This window comes from Vicugna pacos, chromosome 1 (genome assembly GCF_048564905.1).
Source record: "Vicugna pacos chromosome 1, VicPac4, whole genome shotgun sequence".
Lineage (NCBI taxonomy): Eukaryota > Metazoa > Chordata > Mammalia > Artiodactyla > Camelidae > Vicugna > Vicugna pacos.
The window spans coordinates 114436551-114458352 of record NC_132987.1 but is presented as its reverse complement, the minus strand read 5'-3'; the positions used below and the strand labels follow the sequence as shown (position 1 = coordinate 114458352).

Below are 21802 nucleotides of genomic sequence, written 5' to 3'. Positions count from 1 at the left end.
TTAAGCCAGCATGAGATTGTTGTACGTGCTCACAGAAAGTAGAACTAATCAATATTGAGCAAACAAAATAAATAGCAGTGCCAGGTTACATAAGGACAGACTATGAGGCATAGAGTCAGAAAATGCAAGCTGAAGTTATCATGAATCGGGAATGAGATGTGTCATAATAATGAGTCACAGGGTGTGAGGTACAGAGGTGAACACCTTCCTTGCATTAACTAACTTAATCTTTGCAGCAATCCTATAACATAGTTACTATTATTAACTTTTTTTTTCACTTTTATTAGGTAGAATTGCTACAGTTTGACTGCATATATACAATATATTGCATGTAAATACATATACACAACATACTGCACATATTTTTTAAAATTTACATATATGTACTGTTCATTGTTTCTAAGAATGTTTAGAGCTTTAGCTTTTTAAACTTACATAGTTATCAAAGGAAGAAAGCCAACCACAAAATAAGAATTAATTCAAAAAGATAAATACACCCCACTATTAACAGCAACATTATTTATTATTAACTTTTTTTGAGAGATGGAGAAACTAAAGCACAGATGAAATAACTTGGTTGGGTTACACAGCTGGAAAGCGGCAGAGTTGGGGATTTGAATTCAGGCTGTCTGTGGTTGGTCTGATTTCAGATCCCTGTTCTTACCCACACGAGGTTATGGCGTTGGCAGAAAAGAGACTGGAGCAGATCACATTAGTGAGTGAAGATTCCAGACTGGGATTCAGTGTGTTTTTATAGCTGGACTATTATTGTTGTCCTTTATTTTCCTTGAGGTCCTGGCCTCCCCAGCTGCCCCTAATATCAGTGAGTGAGAGGAAATGTGATGTAGGGGAGAGGGAACGGGCTTTGGAGCTCAGGAGATTTGAATTCAGATCTAGAGGTTTCCACTCACTAGCCATGTGACCTTCTTGAGCTTCTGTTTTCTCATCTGTCAAATGAGTGTCATCAGACCCAACTTGCAGGAGTGTTGTAATCCTCTGAGATGATGAACATGAAATACTGGGTGCAGGGTGGGGTCTTCAAAGGTAAATCAGTGGTTCTCAGCGAAGGCGTTCTTGCCCCCTAGAGGACATTTTGGAAATGTATGAGGGAATCTTCAGTTGACAAAATCATTAGAGGGGCGCTACTGCCAGAGCTTCTGTTTAGCCCACTTGGACCAGTACGTCGTGCTGGCTGGCATCTATTCTGACTGATTGGTAAGTCCATGCCATCGTAGTTGTTAAATATTTCAGACATCACCCCTGACCACAGGCATTTAGGAGGTAGGGCCAGGGATGCTGGGTGTTTTGCAATGTACACGGCAGTTGACCAAAGAGAGGTATTGTTCCATGTCCTGCCCAATATTCAAATGTCCCACCAGACATTCACGTGGGTGAAAAAGTCTGCTTGTAGTCATCTAAGCTTAGAATGGGATTATATTTTACATATAAACATGACATACTTTTTGCATGACCTTAAATACACTATTTTTTTTCCACAGGTGCAACTACTGTGAAAACTATATTTTATAATCTTGGGAATTTTATCAAGCATTGTACCCTATTTTAGGAAAACATTACTGATGGCACCATGGCTTATGGCATTTAAATTATCAGTGCCACACACCTATTAACAGTTTTCATTTGTAGTACTGAATGCAAGTATGTACCAGAGGAGATTGGAAGCCCCTTTTAATTTAGAACTAAATGTTATTAAACTAATGGAGGTCATAGCCAGCATCCAAAGGATCCCCAAAGATCTCCACTTTCTGATATTCACATTTTTCTCTAGTGCTCTCCCACGTGTATTAGAGTTGGTCTGTGTGACCAACAGAATATAACAGAAGTGATGGTATGTCACTTTTGACACTGGAAGCTTCCTCCTCTCTCACTCTCTCAGACCAGTCAATCTGTATAAAGCGAGTTGCCATCTCCCGAGGCAGCCTTGTGGAGAGGCACTTGTATCCAGGAACCGAGGCCTCCAGCCAACAGCCCTGAGAGTGAGCTTTATTGTAAGCAGAGCCTCAGGCAAGTCTTCAGATGTTTGCAGCCCCAGCTGACAGTTTAACTATAAGCTTATCAGGAATCTTGAGCCAGAACAACTCAGCTAAGCTGCTCTGAGATTCCTGACACTTAAAAATTGTGCAAAATTATAAATAAATGTTTGATGTTTTAAGTTGCTAAATTTTGGGATATAGCCATAGATAACTAATACAGTAGATTTTATATATATATACATATATATATATATATATATATATATATATATATATATGAAAGTCAGCAATCTCATTAATTTCATCAATAAGCATTTTAAAAATATTTTATATGTGCTAACCTAGTATAATTAAAGTCAATCTATACTATAAAAATTACATATTGAACTGATTCACTAACTTTGGGGTCACCTATTGTGTTTCCACCTTCTACTGTCCCTAGAGGCCTTCTGTCTAACTTTTCTATGGTTTCCTGTGCTAATATACTACTGTATCTTTTCTGACCCATCCTCTGTTGCCTGTTATCCATTGAAGAATTTGCCTCAGCAGTCTTTTAAACCCTGGTGCCTGACTATATCCTTGAAAAAGAGTACCTGTAATTATTTCACCTTTACCTTTTCGTATATCGTAACATGATGATTTTAACATGATACTTACAAAAAACCCTGACTCATTTGTAAGAGTATCATACTTCTCTTTTTTCCCATATATATCTCTATTTCAACTGAGATTACGTTTTCCTTTTTCTGTTCTAAAATTAGGGCTTTTTGTTTGTTGTTGTTATACTACTCCGAAAAGCCAGTTTGAGATTGTTTTTTTTCTTTTACTTGTAACTGAAAGAAGTCAACTGATAAATGTATCCACTGGCATCAGAGTCTAGACTTCAGAAAGAAGTGTTTCCTTTTCTGCCTGAGTCAAATGGTCTTCCAAGCTTTAGGATCCTGTTTCCCGTCTAAAGACCATCTTCTCCCCAAATGATTGACACTGAACATTCATCCTTTCAGGAGACCGTCATTTCAGATTCACAGGAGTGTGATCTTAGTCTCAAGACACCTTTATCCCAATACAACAGTTCTAACTGACTTATTAACAAGAAGTCTTTTTGTTTCATGACCCCATAAGCTTATGGAGAAAGTGAGAATATTTTTGGAAGTACATATTTACACAATATGCTTTATTCAACATAGCTTCTGTGGTACACTTGGGTGTGTACTTTCAAAAGATGGGACATGAGCACCACTCCATTAGAGTAAGTTCATGAAGCAGATCTGAGAAAGTGAGAACAAACCAGAACCCGTGGGACCTGGTGTGAAGGACAGCCTGGATTGTTCCTTTCTCTTAAGAGGGTTGAACCAACTGGACTGAATTCTACCTGTCCAGTTTTAGATGAAGGAGGCCTTTTAGAACCTGTCCTGGCCCAAACTTGAAAATGGTCCTGAAGTCACAAAGGCTCCAGAATCTAGGAGAGCCCCTCCAAGGTCCTTAGGTAATAGGAATTTAAGAAAACATATGCTTAAGTAGCTACGTAATGGAATACCAACTGAAATCAGGGCATGTGTGGAGTTTTTTTCCCCAGCTGATTTGCAACTTTACTAAATACTCAAATCAGTACATTTGAAATGCTGACACTGAAATGTCAACATCAGCAAATTAATCCCATTATCTTTCAAATGCCCATATTTTTGAAAGCATAGCTATATAAATGTTTGACTCTGTTTGTGAAGTAGAAGCTTATAGAATGATAGAGAAACGAGCTGCATTGTTTTAGTCCCCACTCAAGTCTGAGAAGGCAACTCAAAGCATGTGTACCCAATGGCAGGTCAACAGTAACATCTTTCTTCATGAATGGAGGTAAGCATTTGCCAACAGATATTCTGTAATAAAGTTAAAAAAAAGTCAATGAGTATTAAAATACTTAATAGTTTAAATAGTGATGAGATTTGAGACTATGGTAGAAATTTCTACTTGTCCCCCAATATCTATTCTTCCTTCCTCAGTACCTGAAATCCCATTTTCTAGCATTCCTTGCAGTTTAGTGTAGCCAAATGACTAAGTTTTTTTTTTGTTTCTTTTTTGTTTTTTTGTTTTTTTTTTTTTTGCCAGCAGAATGAAAGCAGAAATGCTATGTGCAAACTTTGGGAAAGGTTCGCAAAGAGAGGGGGTATTTTCTTTGTCCTCTCATCTGCTGGTTGGAATGCGGGCATAATGACTAGAGCTCCAGCAGCTCTTTTATACCATGAGGTGACATTAGGAATAGAGGCTGATATCTTTCAAATGCCCATATATCTGAAAGCATAAGTAAGTAATTGTGTGACTCTCTTAGCTGGAATAAGAAGGCTGGATCTGACTCCATGACATGCCAGACCAGCTCTAGATTAACTCTGGACTTCCTCAACATGAGAGGGAGATACCAATTTTGTTTCAGCCACTGCTATATTGTGGTTGTTTTCCTTTGCTCCTTGTAACCAAACCTAATTCTAATACAATAATGAAAAAAGAAGTAAGATTTAAAAGCTTATTTTAAAAAGTCAACTTTTATAGGTCAGCAATTTAACTGGTTTTAAGGCTGCACATATTTCAAAAGTAACTTATTCAACAAATATTTATTAAGCACTTAAGATCCTGGCCCTGTATCAGGATGATGTAACTACAAGTGTAAATCTACCAAGTGATAAAATATAAACAATAGAAAAATAGTATCCCTGAAAATGAGAACTGAGAGATAATGGAAAAAATAAGAAAAAATAGAGTTGTTCCTCTTACAAGTATAAGACCTAAAGGAGTTAAAAAGACAACATAACGCCATTTGCAGCAACATGGATGTTCCTGGAGAATGTCATTCTAAGTGAAATAAGCCAGAAAGTGAAAGAAAAATACCATATGAGATCGCTCATATGTGGAATCTAAAAAAAAAAAAAAAGAAAGAAAGAAAAAAAAAGGAAAAAGAAAAAAGAATATAAATACAAAACAGAAACAGACTCATAGACATAGAATACAAACTTGTGGTTGCCAAGGGGGAAGGCAGTGGGAAGGGATAGACTGGGAGTTCAAAATTTGTAGATACTGACAGGCATATGTTGAATAAACAAGATTATATTGTATAGCACAGGGAAATATATACAAGATCTTGTGGTAGTTCACAGCGAAAAAAAATGTGGCAATGAATATATGTATGTTCATGTATAACTGAAAAATTGTGCTCTACACTGGAATTTGATACAACATTGTAAAATGACTATAACTCAATAAAAAATGTTAAAAAAAGATCTAAAGGAGTAATAGGAGTACGAGAATGGTATTTTGTGACAACTTGGGACACAAAACCTTTTATTTCATGATACTTCAGATAAGAACTTTTTAAGACTCCCATTGATAATAACTGGACTTACACAATGTCTTTTCCCCAAACAACTAAATGGCATCTTACATTCTGTAGGAAATATAGGCGGGGCTTTCAAAGGCTTAAGTTATACGAAAAATTCAAGATGTAGCATCTTTAAATGAGACAGTAGGAAAAGACCTGACTATAAGAAAACCAAAAATCTGGTGGATGGCCCAGAAAAGCATCAGGACAGAATGAGATTAGTTAGTTGTGTTGGTAACCTCAGGTTACAGTACTAGTTGGTAAGCTTGGACGAGTAACTACACCTTTCTAGGCCTTCATTTCTGCGTGGCGGGGATTAGAAAAGGACATCTCTGCAGACCTTCAGTTTCTGAGAACCCTCCTGGAGCACGTGCCCTACACTGGGCTGCTTGCGGCCAACGCCGCTGGGCCTAAAGGCAAAGAGAGCCGCCGCCCTCTGGGTCTTGGGTTCCCCACTCATGTGATCTCATGGATGCTGCACTTGAAATCCTTGAGCAGAAATGCATTGGTGCTGCCGCCCGGAAAATAACACGAGGGGTGAGCTCTCTATGGGGCCGCGAATCATAAGGTGCGGAGTCCGGCCGGCCGTAGGGTCCCAGAGGCTCGCAGAATCTCCACACCCTCGCCCCTCCCACTGGCGTAACTGCCCCGCCCAACGTGCCCCGCCCCCGCCCGCCCCGCCCCCCTCCGGCCACTTGCTGCGCGCCGATTGGTTGCTGCGGTGCGCACGGCGCCGCGCTCCGCCCCGCCGGCGCCCTCGCTTCGCACCCGCCGCCCGCTCCCGGCTCCCGGGGGCTGAGGTGGAGCGGAGGACGCCAGCCCGGTAGCGGCGCAGTTGCCTCCTCCTCTGCGCGCGCGCCTGGGTTCGGCGTGGGCGTCGGGGAAGCCGGGTGAGTGCGGGCGGCCGGTTTCGGGGCTCGCGCCCACCGCCCGCGCGTAAGGAGGCGCCCCTGGCCGACCTGGCCCGGCCTGCGAGGTGCGGCGGCGCCCGGCCCGGCCTCTCTCGTGCGCGGCGCCGCTGGGCGGAGCGGGCCGGCGGAGCTTCTGGGCGGCCTGCGGGGCGGGGGCCTCCGCCGCCTCCTCCGCACCTGCCAGCGTCCCCTCGGGCGACCGTGGCCCGCACTTGGCCCAGGCGGGGCGCAAGCCGCGTTATCTCGGCGTCTGATTGCTTCCCGGGGTGGTCTGGAAAGGTTTCCATCTCGAGCCTGTCAGCTTCCCGGGGCGACAGGCGGGCGGGGAGAGACGGTGTGCGGCCCGTGAGGCGTATGGGGGCCACTCAAGTATTTCGTCCTCCCTCTCGTCTGCTCTGAACCATCGATGGGAATGTCAGTGTTGAGTGGACTTTCCCGACTCTCTGCTTATGAGAGTCAGGTACCGAGGTGGGAAGAGGAAATGAAAGTGGATCAACATTCTTTCGGGAATTAATCATAAAGTGTTTAGTGTCCTTTTAGACAAGGAGCAACAGAGAGTTGCTCATGTAGCAAAGGTAGTAGTTTTGGGGAAGACCATTTTGGTTTTTAACCTATAAATTGGCTTCCGAGTTAATCACTGGAAGGTGCTTTAATCTGAAAGGTAAATCTGTGACCTTTTAAGACCAAAGCAGTGATGTGCTCGCTCCCTTCCCCTTCCTAGTGGTGTGTGTGTGTGTTGAGGGATTCAAGCCTCCGATTGGAATGAATGAAAAATCAGCGTTTTGCCTCTCAATGACATTAATTTCTCTTTTCAGAGTGTCCCACCTCTTCTCTCAAATCTTCACTTACCTGTACTATAAATTCCTTTCTTAGCAAGTCCCAGGACTTACTCCCAGGCTGATCACACCTCTTTTCCATCATCTTCAGTCACTTGTCATCTTTCAAGCATAGGTTTCAGACGCAGAGCAAACGTTAGACGTTTTTACCGGTAATAGTGTTGCAAGCGTCTTCGTTCTTAAGATGAAAATCAAAAGTTGACTTGAATGTTGATGCGGCAGGAAAAGCTGGTTTAATAATAGCGGGGGGAGGATGTAGTGTTCCTCTTCCGGAGACACGCCCCCCCCCCCCGCCCGGCCCAGTCCTCCTCTGCCCGCTAGGATTACCGCAGCCTGTCTAGTCATTTCTGAATTCAATTCTGGAGCCCAAGGTAAAACACTTACGTTATTATTTTATCCTTATCTACTCCTTCTAAATGATTACAGTAATATGTTCAGGTTGTAAACATTTTAAAAATATTAAAGATGAATATCAAGTAAAAAGTTAAAACAGCCCAGAAGTATATCGAGTAAAAAGTTAGAATTCCTTGTTTCTTCACTTTGCATCCTTTACATCCTCAATTCCAGTCCCAAGGAGGGGATGATACCCATAATACTGTTGGGCAGCTGACTTAACATAAGGATACATTTCCATATCAGTACATGCCAACGACCTACCTCATTTTTAAAATGCTGCATAGTATGCCACAATTTGGGTGTACTCTAACTTTTTTTAAACTAAAAAAAAATTTTTAATTTTATCCCCGCCCCCCAACAGAGGCACTGGGGATTGAGCCCTGGACCTTGTGCACTCCAAGCACATGCTGTACCACTGAGCTATCCCCCCACCCCATGTACTGTAATTTTATCACTCCCATAATAATGAATGTTTTGGTTGTTTATGGATTTTAGTCATTAAAAGCCTTGCTGCATGAAAATGCCATTTTGGGATTACGGGATAAGTTTCAGGTAGATAGATTTTTTGTTTTTTGTTTTTTTTGAGGAGGAGGTATTTAGCTTTATTTACTTATTTATATTTAGAGGAGGTACTGGGGATTGAACCCAGGACTTTGTGCGCTCTACCACTTGAGCTATACCCTCCCCCTCAGGTAGATAGTTTAAACAGATTATTGTATTTTAGAGTATAATTTTAGTTCTTGTCTCACTATGAATCTTCTTATAACTTAGAGGATTTTTTAATTTAAAGGCAGTAGCTAATTTGTTTGATTCAAATGCATTTCTTAGAATCTGTGGATCTTTTTATATTTAGAGACTGGATCAAGAAAATTTTGAAGACCAGGTTAAACAATGACGAATTTATTAACCTTGCTGTCATTTAGTGGTGTGGACTTTAAAGTTACATTGACTCATTTGATTGGCTTGGCAGGAATGAGTAGGAGGGCCTTCAGGAAGAGAGGATGTGAAGGGACATATGTTGTGTAATACCCTCCTGTGGTAATCCCCTTGAATATCCAATAACAGAAATTCTTGTTCTCTTTTTAAATAAGTTTGTTTTGTTTTGAGTTGTACCTCAGGTACTGAAAAAACTGCAGAACACATATAAGTGTACAATTTAAATACTACTACTGCAGTGATCAGCATTGTATCTACAACCAAATTAAGAAACAAAACATTTACATCTTCCAGGGGTAGCCTCTGTTGTGATACACAGCGGGGTGGCCAGTTGGTGAGCCAGTGACACACAGGTTGGTAAAAGAATTTACCAGCGATTAAGTATAAGAATAGAAAGGTGTTTATTGGGGTACTCTGTCATAGACAACAGTGGGCCACACAAGTGAGGGGTGCCTTTGTGAGCACGAGGGAGGGCCGGTTGTTGGAGTCTTTTATAAGGTGGGCTTGTGTGCAAGTCTCTGATTGGTTGTAGGTGAGGTAAGAGGTTTAGGGTCATTGAAGGGCGGTGGCGTTTGACTCTGATAAGGTAGGCTGAAACAAGCCAGCCTGAGCATTACCTAGGGCTATTACTTTGTTAGGGCAAACACACCTAGCAAAGAATGTCAGACATCTGAGAGCCCAGGAATGGGGTCGTTGGACTTTCAAGGAACTCAGTTGGCCCAACAGCCTCTATCCTGATCTTTTTGTTAAGTCTCTTGCTTTTTAAAATAAGCTTTACACATGAATACATAACTATACACATGTATATGTATTTACATGTATATAAATATTTACACATATCTTAAATGATATATTTGGTTTGGAATAGTGTTCAAAACAAAATTCTCATACAAACTATGGGCATTTTTCAAAGTTTTATTTAATTTATTGAGTACCACAAAGAGCTAGTTTTAACAGGAATTAAGGAATGCATATTTATGTAGTCTATAGGGAAAGGAATGGCTCAATAAAATTACTGAGTTAGGTGTAATTGGTTAATGTTCCAAAGGGCAACAAAATCATAAGACCTTTGGGATTAATCTTTTCTACCAGGCTATAAAATCATAACAACTTATTAATTTCTGCAGTTAAATTCATACCTTGCAGAACCATAAACCGTGTCTTTATTAACAGTGGAGTTTTCATTAAGTGAACTGTGATAACAAAGTTATTTCCCCCCAGAGCACAGATCAGGTCCAGACAGGCTTATTAGAATTTGCTAGAGTTTTCTCAACTTGATATTAACATTTTGCTTCATAATTATAAGCACATACCTGATAGCAAAGGACAATATTGTCATTATTAGATGAAAGCCTCCAGGAAAAGATGAGCAGAACAGACTGACTTCAGTTTCCCTGTGTTTACAGGGGTCCTTTCTGAGGAAGTTAGTGGGCAGTGTTATGAGTGAGTCTTGGGCAATGGGGTTCCCTACAGTGAGGGCACCTGGAGGGCTCTAGTGTGGACCAAGTTCTGAAAGGACAGCAGAAATACTGTCAGAGGGAGTGAACTGTTGCTCTGTGCTTTCTGTTTCTTAGCTGCTCCCAGTGGCCTGCCTGCAGCTATCAGAGTAGGTCAAAGCAGAACCCTCTGGGAGGGAAGTGAATATCCTTTGCTGATGCAGCCTGCAGGGCTTGGAAGGAGAACTGGAACTGCATCAGCTTGTGCTCAAGCTCAAGCCAAGCCCAGCTGAGTACAGATAGGAATCTGGGCCAAACTCGTGGGGCATTCAGTCCTCAGGTTAAAAAGCTGGCAGAGCACTGCGACATGTTACACTGCTTCAGTCCGGCCTGGTTGCCCTCCTTGTCTGGGGGCAGCTGGTTCTCTTTTGCTTTCCTGTGTGGATATCTTCCCTGTCTTCTCTTTTACTGATTTATTCCTTTGGGTGGCCCTCAAACTCCAGTAGTTTCTTTCTTTCTTTTTTAAAAATTTTATTTATTTATTTATTCATTCATTCATTCATTCATTCATTCTTTTTGGGGTGGGGGTGGTGACTAGGTTTGTTTGTTTATTTATTTAAATAGAGGTACTGGGGATTGAACCCAGGACCTCATGCATGCTAGGCATGCATTCTACCATTGAGCTATACTCTCCCCCTTATTTTTTTACTATTTTGTCTTGTTTTTTTGTGGGGGAGGGTAATTAGGTTTATGTGTTTATTTTTTTAAATGGGAATTGAACTGGGGATTGAACCCAGGACCTCATGCATGCTAACCATGCACTCTAACACTCATCTATAACCTGCCCCTCCAGTAGCTTCCGACAAGAAGTGCTAAGTTTTTTGAGACCTTGCCTGTCTGAATATGTTTTGATTCTGTCCTGATACTTGACTGATATTTTGGCTGGTAATTAAGATTTTACTTAGAAATAATTTTTTTTTCAGAATTTGGAAGTTGTTACTCCATTGTCATCTTGCTTCTGGTATTGCTGCTGAGAATTCCATGCTATTATGATTCCTGATCTTTTGTATGTGGTCTATTTTTTTCTTTCTGCAAAGTTAGAGAATCTATGCCTTGATTCCAGTGGTTTGAAATTTAAAATGGTCTGTTTTAGTGTGGGTCTATTTTCATCCATTAGGTTGAATATTTGATGGGCCCTTTAGATATGGAAATACAGTACTTTCTATTCTGGAGAAATTTTCTTGAATGTTTTATTATTTTTCTCCCTCTTATTTTCTCTGTAGTCTCTCCTAAAACATCTGTTATTTAGATGGGCACCTTTTAAAAGTCTTCTAATTTTCTTATCTGTTTTCTATCTATTTACTTATTCCTAGATTTTCTTAACTTTTATTGCCCAACCTTTCTACCTGGATTTTTTAAAAAATTGCCCAATCATGTTTTTTATTTTCAAAGGCTGTTTTTTAGTCTCTGAATGTTTCTTATGATAGCTTCCTAGTCTTGTTTTTAAAATGCAATATGTTCTCTTATCTGTGACATTATAATTATTTTGTTTAAAGTTTTCTTTCACTGCGTAGTTTTCCAGATTCCTGTCTGGAGGGAAAGGGTTTGGTTGCCGGTCTCCTGCACCAGAACAGAGGGACAGCAGTCCTTTATGTCTAGTTTTCAGTATAATACCTACATCTTCCATTGTCCCTGGATCCCCCAGTCCAGAACACAAGAAATAGGGGGTAAACCTCAGACTTCTGCCAGGATATGGAAGGAGCAGTTGCCAGTACTGTGAAGAGGAAAGGGAAGGTTGTGGGATCTGACTTTTCTTCCTGCTTCCACCAAGTTTTTACTGAATTGGTTCTCAGCTTTCCCTGCTGCTGGCTTGGAAATTCAGTTTTCTTGGTGTGCTAAGTCAGGTACCATTGTCCATCTGCTTTCTAGCTTTCGAAATTTTATTGCTATGGTCTCCTCTTCTGTTCTTGCTATCATTGGGAGTTTATGACTTTTTAAAAACTTTTACTGCAGTTTTAGTGAAGTTTCAGGAGGGAGCAAAATGAGATGCTTATGTACATCTGCCATCTTCACCCAGACGTAGTAATAGTTTTTCTCAATTAAACAGTAATGGCAGTACTGCCAGGAACACAGTGCCGTCTACAAAGCAGTGGTATGTATGTGAACCATCTTCTTGGTAGGTGGTAGTTGACAGCATTGAGTGATCACATGTGCTGGATACTGCTTTTCTTATTAATTCTCACTGAGGGACGTGCTGTCGTACCCCCAGTTTACGTACCAGAAGACAATAGCCTGGGGAGGTTCAAAGCTTGAACAGTGCCTATCAGTCAGTGACTATTCTGTTAAAAATGGAATGGCTAAATGAGCCTGGCCAAGTAGGCACAGCTGGGAGGAGGCTGAATGTAGGAGTGGGCCAGGCCAGTGCTAACTCAGCCTAGTCTTTTAGCTACCTGTGTGGTGGCTAATGCTGAAAAAGGGTAATTGTTACTTCAAGGTGTCCATTTCCTTTGAGCCTTTAAAAATGTCCTTACTGTAGGCCTTTGCCTTCCCACTACTGCTTGCCAGGTGGGTTCCCTTTCAGCTGTGTGGGTTCAAAGCTGTGACCCTGAAGCCAGTTTCTCTGAACTGGGGAGTAGGGCATTTACTGAGCAATCCCAGAAGATGCAGAGATTCCCTTAGCAGGGCTCCTGCGGGGAACCCTTGGTAGAGATGACCTCAGAGAGTGAGTGGAATTTTGCCGGGGCTGGATGAGCTCTGGGATTGTTTAGCAGGCATCTGCATTTAGGTGGCAATTCATGATTGTATGCCTTTCTATGTTTTCAACTTTTTTTACAAAAAAATTTTAAGCATACAGAAAAATTGAACAGTAGATTCGACATTTTAATATTTTGCCATATTTGTTTTATTCTTTTTTTTTCTTTGTTTAACCATTTGACAGTGTGTTGGTGACATTGACACCTAACCCCTAAATATGGAAGCATGCTTCTTCTAATAAGGTTATTTTCTTTACATAACCACTATTGTGTCATTATCACATCTAGGAAAATAATGTAATCTTCTCTGTCTGACCTGTATTCCAGTTTCCCCAGATGGCCCAGACTACCTTAAAATTTTTTTTTGGAAACCAGGATCAATAAAGGTTTACACATTTCACTTGGTTTGTTAATTATATGTTTTGACATAAATGGAATTAATGATGAGATATTTTGAAGTTTCTAGCTCAGATTGTTCTTGGAGACTGCTTCATTACTGGAAAGATGGCATTTCACAAATCTCAGCAATGGAAGGGACCCTTGAAATAATCTGGTTCAGTGATTTCCAAACTTGACTGATGTGTGTCTTGAAGGTTGAGTTGGGAGTTCGTGTGTAGACAAAGGGGTGAAAGGAGCATTCCAAGGACATACAGATATATATATATATTTATATTTACATGTATATATAAAAATATATGTGGGTATATATATGTGGCAGTTTGCATAATAGTAGATACAAGTATTGGCTACCTTCTCCCTTTTATTTCTTTGTGGCTGGAGTATACAGTGTGTCAAGATATTAGGAAGTAAGAAAGCTATATTAGGGGAAAACTAAGTACCCTTTCTTTTGGACTATATCTCATAGGCTGTTGGAATTTTGAATGAATGGCATGATCCAATCTGAGTTTTAGAAAATTCTAGCAGAATATGGAGTTGGGAAAGCAAGGAGGATGATTTTAAGGAATAATGTTTGAATATGTTGTCACAACAAGATTTATTTCCCTCACTGAAATGATACTTCATATTACCAGCATCCATAAATAATCGGTTTAAATAAACCTACCTATAAAGTAGGCTCTATGTGTGTGTGTGTGAGACAAGGTAATGAGACATGTATTACATTTGAGAATTTGAAAGACAAAATAGTTAGATTCAGTCACTCAAAAGGTATTTGGGTGCCTTCTGTGTGCCAGGCACTGTGCTAGGCTCTGGAAAAACTAGTCAGCAGAAATGGACTTGAACTGTCCTTTATGGAGCTTACTCTCCGCAGGGGGAGAGGTATTACGCAGATAATAAAATTAATAATGAAATGCTAAGGGGTTTAGATCTAGTCATGGAAATCAGCATCATCTTTCACTTGGATTATTTCAGCAACTTTTTAACTGGCCTCTCTCCTTCCGCTCAGCCCTGCAGTCTGTTCTCCGCACAATAGCCGTAAGGATCCTCTTAAACATTAAGTCACTCTGCTCAGACTCTTAGGCCTCCCTATTTTAATCAGTAAAAACTAAGGTTCTTACAGTAGCTCATGAGGCTCTGTAATTATTCTTCCTTGCCCCTGTTCCCTCTCCGACCTTGTTTTCTCCTACTTTTCCTTCTCACCCACTCCACTGCAGCCCCCCTGGCTTCCATGTTGCTCCTTGAATGCCTGGTGCTGCCCTGGGGCCTTTGCCCTGTTGTTCTCTCTGGCAGATGCCCAGGGGCTCTCTCCCCACCTTCAAGTCTTTGCTGGTGTCATCTTCTCAAGGGGGCCTACCCTGACATTTCAGCTGTCCCTGCTATCACCTGTACTTCCAGTGCCCCTTACTCTGCTTTGTTTTTCCCCCATGGCATTTATCACTGACATGATATATTACTTCCTTCCTTCCTTCCTTTCTTTTCTTTTCTTTTCTTTTCTTTTCTTTTCTTTTCTTTTCTTTTCTTTTCTTTTCTTTTCTTCCTTCCTTCCTTTCTCTCTTTCTCTCTTTCTCTCTTTCTTTCACTTACTTTAAAAATTATGTTTATTCTGCCTCCCCACATCCCCCAAAGCTTCACATGACCAGTGCCTTTGATGTGTTCATTGTTGTATCTTAAGTGTCCACAGCAGTCCCTGGCATGTAGCAGGCACTCTGTAAATAAATGTTGAATGAACAAAGGGAAAGCTGATGTTTCAGTTGAAAAGTGACAACTAAGCAGACATCTGGCAGTATGAGCAGGAGTTAACTAGGTGAGCTGGGGGTGGAAGTTATCAGATGGGGGGGTGTGGTTTTAGATGGGGTGATTTAGCAAACATAAGGCACTAAAAGAGAAACCAGAATCACTGGAGAAAGAGGAGAAAATGTTTTAAGAGCAGGCTGGGGCAAGTAAGGACGAGGCCATACTACAGTTTTATCTTTATCTTGAAGATAGTAATTGGGAAGGCAATGAAAGATTTTAAGCAGAAGGGAGATACCAGCTTTGTGACCTTTAAAAAAAATAATTCCAGCTGCAGTGTGGAGAACATTTTGATGGGGGCAGGAGTGGATGTGGCTAGGTCAGCTGGGAGGCTATTGTGATGGGACAGGTGAGAGAGCAGTACTCAGGTGACGGTGGTGGAGGGGAGAGGTAGAGAAGTTAGACGAGAGAGATTTAGGAGGCATAATCAGGTGATGGATTGGATGTGAGAGGTCAGAAAGAAGTAACAAGGATGACACCTGCATTTCTGGCTTGTATAACTGGATAAATGAGGATTCATTAATTGTAGGGAAACCTGAAATAGCATCAGATTTGCAGGAGATCATGAATTCGAATTTGGACATGTTGATTTTGACATCTGAGGATGTCAAGCAAATAGTTGAATGTATGGCTCTGAAACTGGATATTTAAATCTGCAAATCAACTGCATAGGGAGGTAGCAGAGGGGAGGATTCACATTTTGAATAATTAAAAGTTGTTCAGGATATTACTGGGGCAAGTTATATAGTTGTAAAATTAAAGTGTCTTTAAAAATCTGTGTTCCTTATCCTTTACTTTGGTTTTTAAATTTAAATCTTTTACCAAAATTTGTGGTACTTAATATCAAATTTTATCCTTGTTATATATGATTTACAAGTCAGAAGGTAAATAATAAGCATCCTGAGATTAAGTATGTAAAATGTCTTTTCCAAAAGTACTTAGCTCTCTGAATAATTCATGGTGTTGGATTTTAGGGCCTATTAAATATTCACACTGTGAGTGCCTAGAAACCAGATTTATAGCAACCCAAGAAGAAAAACTATATTCTCCAGACTCCTTTGGCAAGATATGAATCAACAGTAATCACCACCGTCATTGTGGACCTCATTGGACTGCTTTCTTCTTCGAGATGATCACAGTGTTCCTCTAAACTGGGACTGTTTCTTTTCCATCTCATTCTTCTTGCTCTCTTCACCATGGCAGTGGGATAGTAAGTTTCTCCTCAAGAAACTGAAAATGAGAGAAATGCTGTGAAACTGGTCCAATGACAGCAGTACAGTGTAATGGTCTTGAGCACAGATTTTGCAATCAGATCTGAACTTCAGTGGAATCCTGTCTTTCCTCCTTGCTGCAGTGTGACCTTGGGCAAGTTGTTCTCTAAATCTTTTTAGTAATACAAGGTAATGATAGTAATTGCCTTAGAATATTTGTGAGTATTCAAAGGAATAGTTTTTTTGAGGATGGAATGGAGTTGTTTGTAACCTATAACCACCTGTAACTAATATCAGTACTGGTAATAATGGGGAGGGTATAGATTTTATTTTTGTTTCATTTGAGCTAGTTTGTTTTGCTCTGGCTATGTAGACATGGTATCTTGAATGACATTTAAATTTTGTTAATGTCCTGATTTTTTTTATCTTTAAATGGAGGTACTGGGGATTGAACCTAGGACCTCGTGCATGCTAAGCATGAGTTCCCCACTGACCCCAATCTCCTGATTTTTTTTTTGTAACAGATTTTTTTAATGATACAAATTGTAATTTAATTTTAATTAAGTGTTGAATGATTTCTCTGCCAGTTTGTAAATCCTTTAATGATGAGGGCGAAGTTTTATTCATCTTTATTTTGCCCATGGTGCCTTGCTTATAGAAGATGTTCTGTAGATATTCCATACATGCTCTGGAGGAGTGTTTTGCTAATTAAATACCATTATATATGCAAGTCTGCTATTGTGCTTGACACACAATAAGTCAAGGAAGAAAGGAAGTGAGTCAGAGATGAACTCTGAATCAGTCCTCAGCCCTCTTTCATATTTTCTCCCTGAGCTGCTCCATGACTTCAGTTACCACTGTGAACTTCTAATCTGTATTTCTGTCTTAAACCACTTTTTCAGTGGTTTCTGTACATCTGTCTTACGTACATTTCCACCTGCATGTCCTTTGGTCATATCAAATACATTATGCTCATGCTCTTCTCTCTCATTCTCCCTTCCCTATTTTGGTTAGTGGTGTTTCGCCAGCTGTTGGGCACCTAAACATCATCATTCTTAGCTCTTCCTTGCTTGCTAAAAGCTACCACTTTAATTTTTTTCAAATTAAAATCTTTTCTTTAGCCTGTGTCAGTATGGCCTCAGTTTATATTCTTATTCTCTTCCTGTCTAGAGATGCCTTTCACATTTTTTTTCAGTCCCTCCTCCACACTGCTGTCACCAGGATTTCCTTTCTAAATCATGGAGCTGATCTTGTCACTTCTGTGCTTACAAGCCTCTGGTCGTTTCTTACTTAGAGCAGGGACTTGTAAACTATGATCTGTGGGCCAAGTCTGGCCTGCCACTTATTTTGTAAATTAAATTTTATTGGAATACAGCCATGCTCATTTGTTCATATATTGTCTATGGTGGCTTTTATGCTATGTGGGCATATGAGGGTTGAATGGTTGACACAGATTGTTTGGCCTGCAAAACCAAAAATATATACTATCTGCTTCTTTACAGAAGATTGCTAATCCCTGGCTTAGAGGATAGAGGTTAGATTTGAGTAGGCTGAAGAATCCTTCATGATCTTGTTCCAAACAGGTTAATCTCTATCACTCTTTGAAATACGTTAAGCTCTACCCTGTTCTGTTGTGGGCCTAGGTAATTCTGCATATTTTATTCCTTCATTTTCATCTGTTAGACTCCTATTCATGCTTCAGAACCCCAAATCCTTGATCAAACTTTCCCCAGCTATTCCCAGCAAGTAGTGTTCTATAACACTCTTTTTGTATTTCTGTTAAAGCACTTTTGTATTATAGTCCCAAGTGTATGTGTATTATAGCACATTTTGTAATGCAATTAACCGTTGTTCTGACAATGTCCCTCACTAGACTGTTCCCTACATTGGTTGTCTTAATCATTTTGTATACTCAGTGCCTAACACTAGTAGCGTTTAACAACTAGTGAAAGGATAGATGAACAAACAGCTGGTAGTATGAAGGTTTGGTTAAAGGAAAAAATTTTGAATTAGCTATATTATTTGGAACTTTGATGTATATGGAAATTGCTTAGACTATGTTTGTATGTTAAAGTGTGTAGTTTTCTCCTCTTGCTTTTTGCAGTTGTCCTTTGGTTTCTTAAACTGCTTGGAAATGAAAATTTCATAGTTGAATCACTTAAAATGCCCTCTAAAAAGAATTCATTTCCTTTTAAAAAGAGTTGCCTCTCATAGTAGGAATAATTGCTATCTAATGTATTATAAGACTTGTGAGTCCATTAGTTCAGTTCAGTAATCTTGTTTGTTTGTTTTTTTTAAATTGGTACTGGGGTCAGTTTTGTGGGAGAGCATACCAGTAATTTCCTTGACCTTAAAAAAGTTTTTTTAAGTTTTTTAAAAGTAGTTACAGATCTGTTACATTATATAAGAGACTTCTCAACAGGCACGAAATATCAACAATTCATTGTGTTAATTACAATAACTTTTTAAAATTTTGCATTTGAAAAATTCATGCTCAGTGTGGCAAACTTTGAAAATAGACAAAGTAAAACAAACATACATATATGTATAATAACATCATGAAAGTACTGGTATTTTTCCTTCCAATATTTTTACATATGTATGTGTTTTTTATGTACATATGTATATATACACACATGTATATACACTGTTGATTCTTTTTTTTAAAGGAAATAATGCTATAGATACAGTTTTAATAACCTGCTTTTTTTCATTTAGTATTAGTCATTACTATTTCTCATGCCATTAAATATTTTTCAAAAATAGATTTTTAAATGTGTGCATGAAGTAAACTATTTAACTTAAACATTTATTCTATTTTTTAACATTCAGATTTTCTCTAAGTAGTCTTTGCCTTCATTTAGTCTCCAAAGTCCTGTTATCTTATGTTAAATATTGTGTACTTGTTTCCACTTTAATCCAGGGGATCAGTGTTCGTATTGTCGGTTTTCATCAAATCAAGACTGTGTCATGATAAAATATGCTTCTTTTTGGGAAAATATCAATAATAAAACTCGTATGAAAGTCAGTCTTCTCAGTTCAGAATGTTGGTTGTTAATATACTAGCTGTCACTTTCCTCGTAAATGTTTACCAGTAGTGGCTGTCTTGGTGCCTTTGCTCTTATTATCCTAACCTTATTCTGTTAGTTTCCCATTACAAACTCAGTGAAACTCCAAATCCATTATGAAGTCCACATTAATCTGCAGTGTTACCTGGCCCTTAACTGTCTCTCTTTATATTTATTGCAAGTCACTTCCTCCACTAAGTTACTATATCCTGATTCTCTTTGGTACCAGCTCATTCTACCTTGCTAGTATCAAAGGGACTTGGCTTTGTATATAATTGTTCCTGTCCCTGCTCTACCTCTTTTGCTTCTCCTTAATATAATTAACTTCATTCAGATTTTAAATTTCACTGTGTTTAAACATTTTAGCAAATGTTGCCTCTTCAGAGAGGCTTTCCCTGACCATTCTAAAATAGATGTCCCTTTTGTTTTTTATTAGGATCCCGTGCATTTTCTTTTCTTCATAGTAACAATTTGTATTACTTGTTTTGATGTTTCCCTTGACCCATCAGCTGAAGCCCAAGGAGGGAGAAGACCATGATATTCCAGAAGTCAGTATTTGGAAATAGCTGTACATTCAGCCTTCGGTATCCTTGGGTTCTACATCCATGGATTCAGCCAACTTGGGATTGAAAATGTTCAGGAAAAAAACATTCCAGAATGTTCCAAAAAGCAAAACTTGAATCTGCCAAGTCCTGGCAACTATTTACATAGCATTTACATTGTATTAGGTATTTTAAGTTCTATATCTAGAGATGATAATTGTGGTATATGGGAGGATGTGCATAGGTTATATGCAAATACTATGCCATTTTATATAAGGGACTTGAGGATCCACATATTTTGGTATCCATTGGGGGTCCTGGAACCAATCCCCTGCAGATACTGAGGGACAACTGTATATTTTCTGTTTATAGAACTGTTTATAAATAGAACTTTTTATAGACTTTTTATAGATACTTTATAACAAGGAGTAAGATTTTTGTTTTAACCTTCAGACGTCTCAAATTCACAGCCTTCCCTAAACTTGCTTTTAACCAGTTAATATTTAATCTTTGATAACAATTCATCTCCATGTCTGCAGAAATATCTTGATAAAATGTGCCTATAGTACATACCGAGTAAGGCTTTAATGAAGCTAAAGCATATCTGAATGATGACATTTAAAAAAATGTTTGTGGCCAAAGTTTACATACTGTAAAATACACAGTTCTTAAGTATACACTTCAATAACTTTTGGTAAATGTATGTACCTGCATTATCACTATCACAACCAAGGTATGGAACATTTCCATCACCCATAAATTTTCCTTGTAGTTAGTCCTCAACCCCTGCAGGCAACCACTGCTCTGATTTCTGGAACTGTTGATTAGTTTTGCCTCTTAAGCTTCATTTAAATGGAATCATACAGGATAGATTCTTTTGTGTCTGCCTTCTTTCATGTAAATCAGGTTTTTGAGATTTTCTTTTTTCTGCATGGTTATCAGTTCATTCTTTTCTGTTGCTAAATAGTATTCCATTGTGTGATTCAGTCATAATTTGCTTATCCATTCTTCTGTTGATGAACATTTAGGTTGTTTCAGTTTGGAGCTAATATGAATAAAACTGCCATAAACTTTCTTGTACAAGTCTTTTTTTTTAACATTTTTTATTGATTTATAATCATTTTACAATGTTGTGTCAAATTCCAGTGTTCAGCACAATTTTTCAGTCATTCATGGACATATACACACATTGTCACATTTTTTTCTCTGTGATTTATCATAACATTTTGTGTATATTTCCCTGTGCTATACAGTGTAATCTTGTTTATCTATTCTACAATTTTGAAATCCCAGTCTATCCCTTCCCACCCTCCACCCCACTGGCAACCACAAGTCTGTATTCTCTGTCTGTGAGTCTATTTCTGTCCTGTATTTGTGCTTTGTTTTGTTTGTTTGTTTTTGTTTTTGTTTTTTAGATTCCACATATGAGCGATCTCATATGGTATTTTTCTTTCTCTTTCTGGCTTACTTCACTTAGAATGACATTCTCCAGGAGCATCCATGTTGCTACAAATGGCATTATGTTGTCGGTTTTTATGGCTGAGTAGTATTCCATTGTATAAATATACCACATCTTCTTTATCCAGTCACCTGTTGATGGACATTTAGGCTGTTTCCATGTTTTGGCTATTGTAAATAGTGCTGCTATGAACATTGGAGTGCAGGTGTCATCCTGAAGTAGATTTCCTTCTGGATACAAGCCCAGGAGTAGGAATGGTAAGTCTATTCCTAGTCTTTTGAGGAATCTCCACACTGTTTTCCATAGTGGCTGCACCAAACTGCATTCCCACCAGCAGTATAGGAGGGTTCCCCTTTCTCCACAGCCTCTCCAGCATTTGTCATTTGTGGATTTTTGAATGATGGCCATTCTGACTGGTGTGAGGTGATACCTCATTGTAGTTTTGATTTGCATTTCTCTGATAATTAGTGATATTGAACATTTTTTCATGTGCTTTTTGATCATTTGTATGTCTTCCTTGGAGAATTGCTTGTTTAGGTCTTCTGCCCATTTTTGGATTGGGTTGTTTATTTTTTTCTTATTGAGTCGTATGAGCTGCTTATATATTTTGGAGATCAAGCCTTTGTCGGTTCCACTTGCAAAAATTTTCTCCCATTCCGTAGGTTTTCTTCTTGTTTTATTTCTGGTTTCCTTTGCTCTGCAGAAG

General features: G+C 39.1%; 1 protein-coding gene across 8 annotated transcripts in view; it reads left to right on the top strand.

The window, feature by feature from the left end:
* Nucleotides 1-6074: 6074 nt before the first annotated feature.
* Nucleotides 6075-21802, top strand: part of TMEM50B (transmembrane protein 50B) — a 38884-nt gene continuing 23156 nt past the window's right edge. For 2 of the 8 annotated variants that reach the window (XM_072968752.1, XM_072968780.1), the window contains exon 1: nucleotides 6075-6248. The gene's annotated coding sequence lies outside the window, so the exon portion shown is untranslated. The other 6 variants (XM_072968776.1, XM_072968767.1, XM_072968758.1 and 3 more) reach the window with 6 other exon arrangements.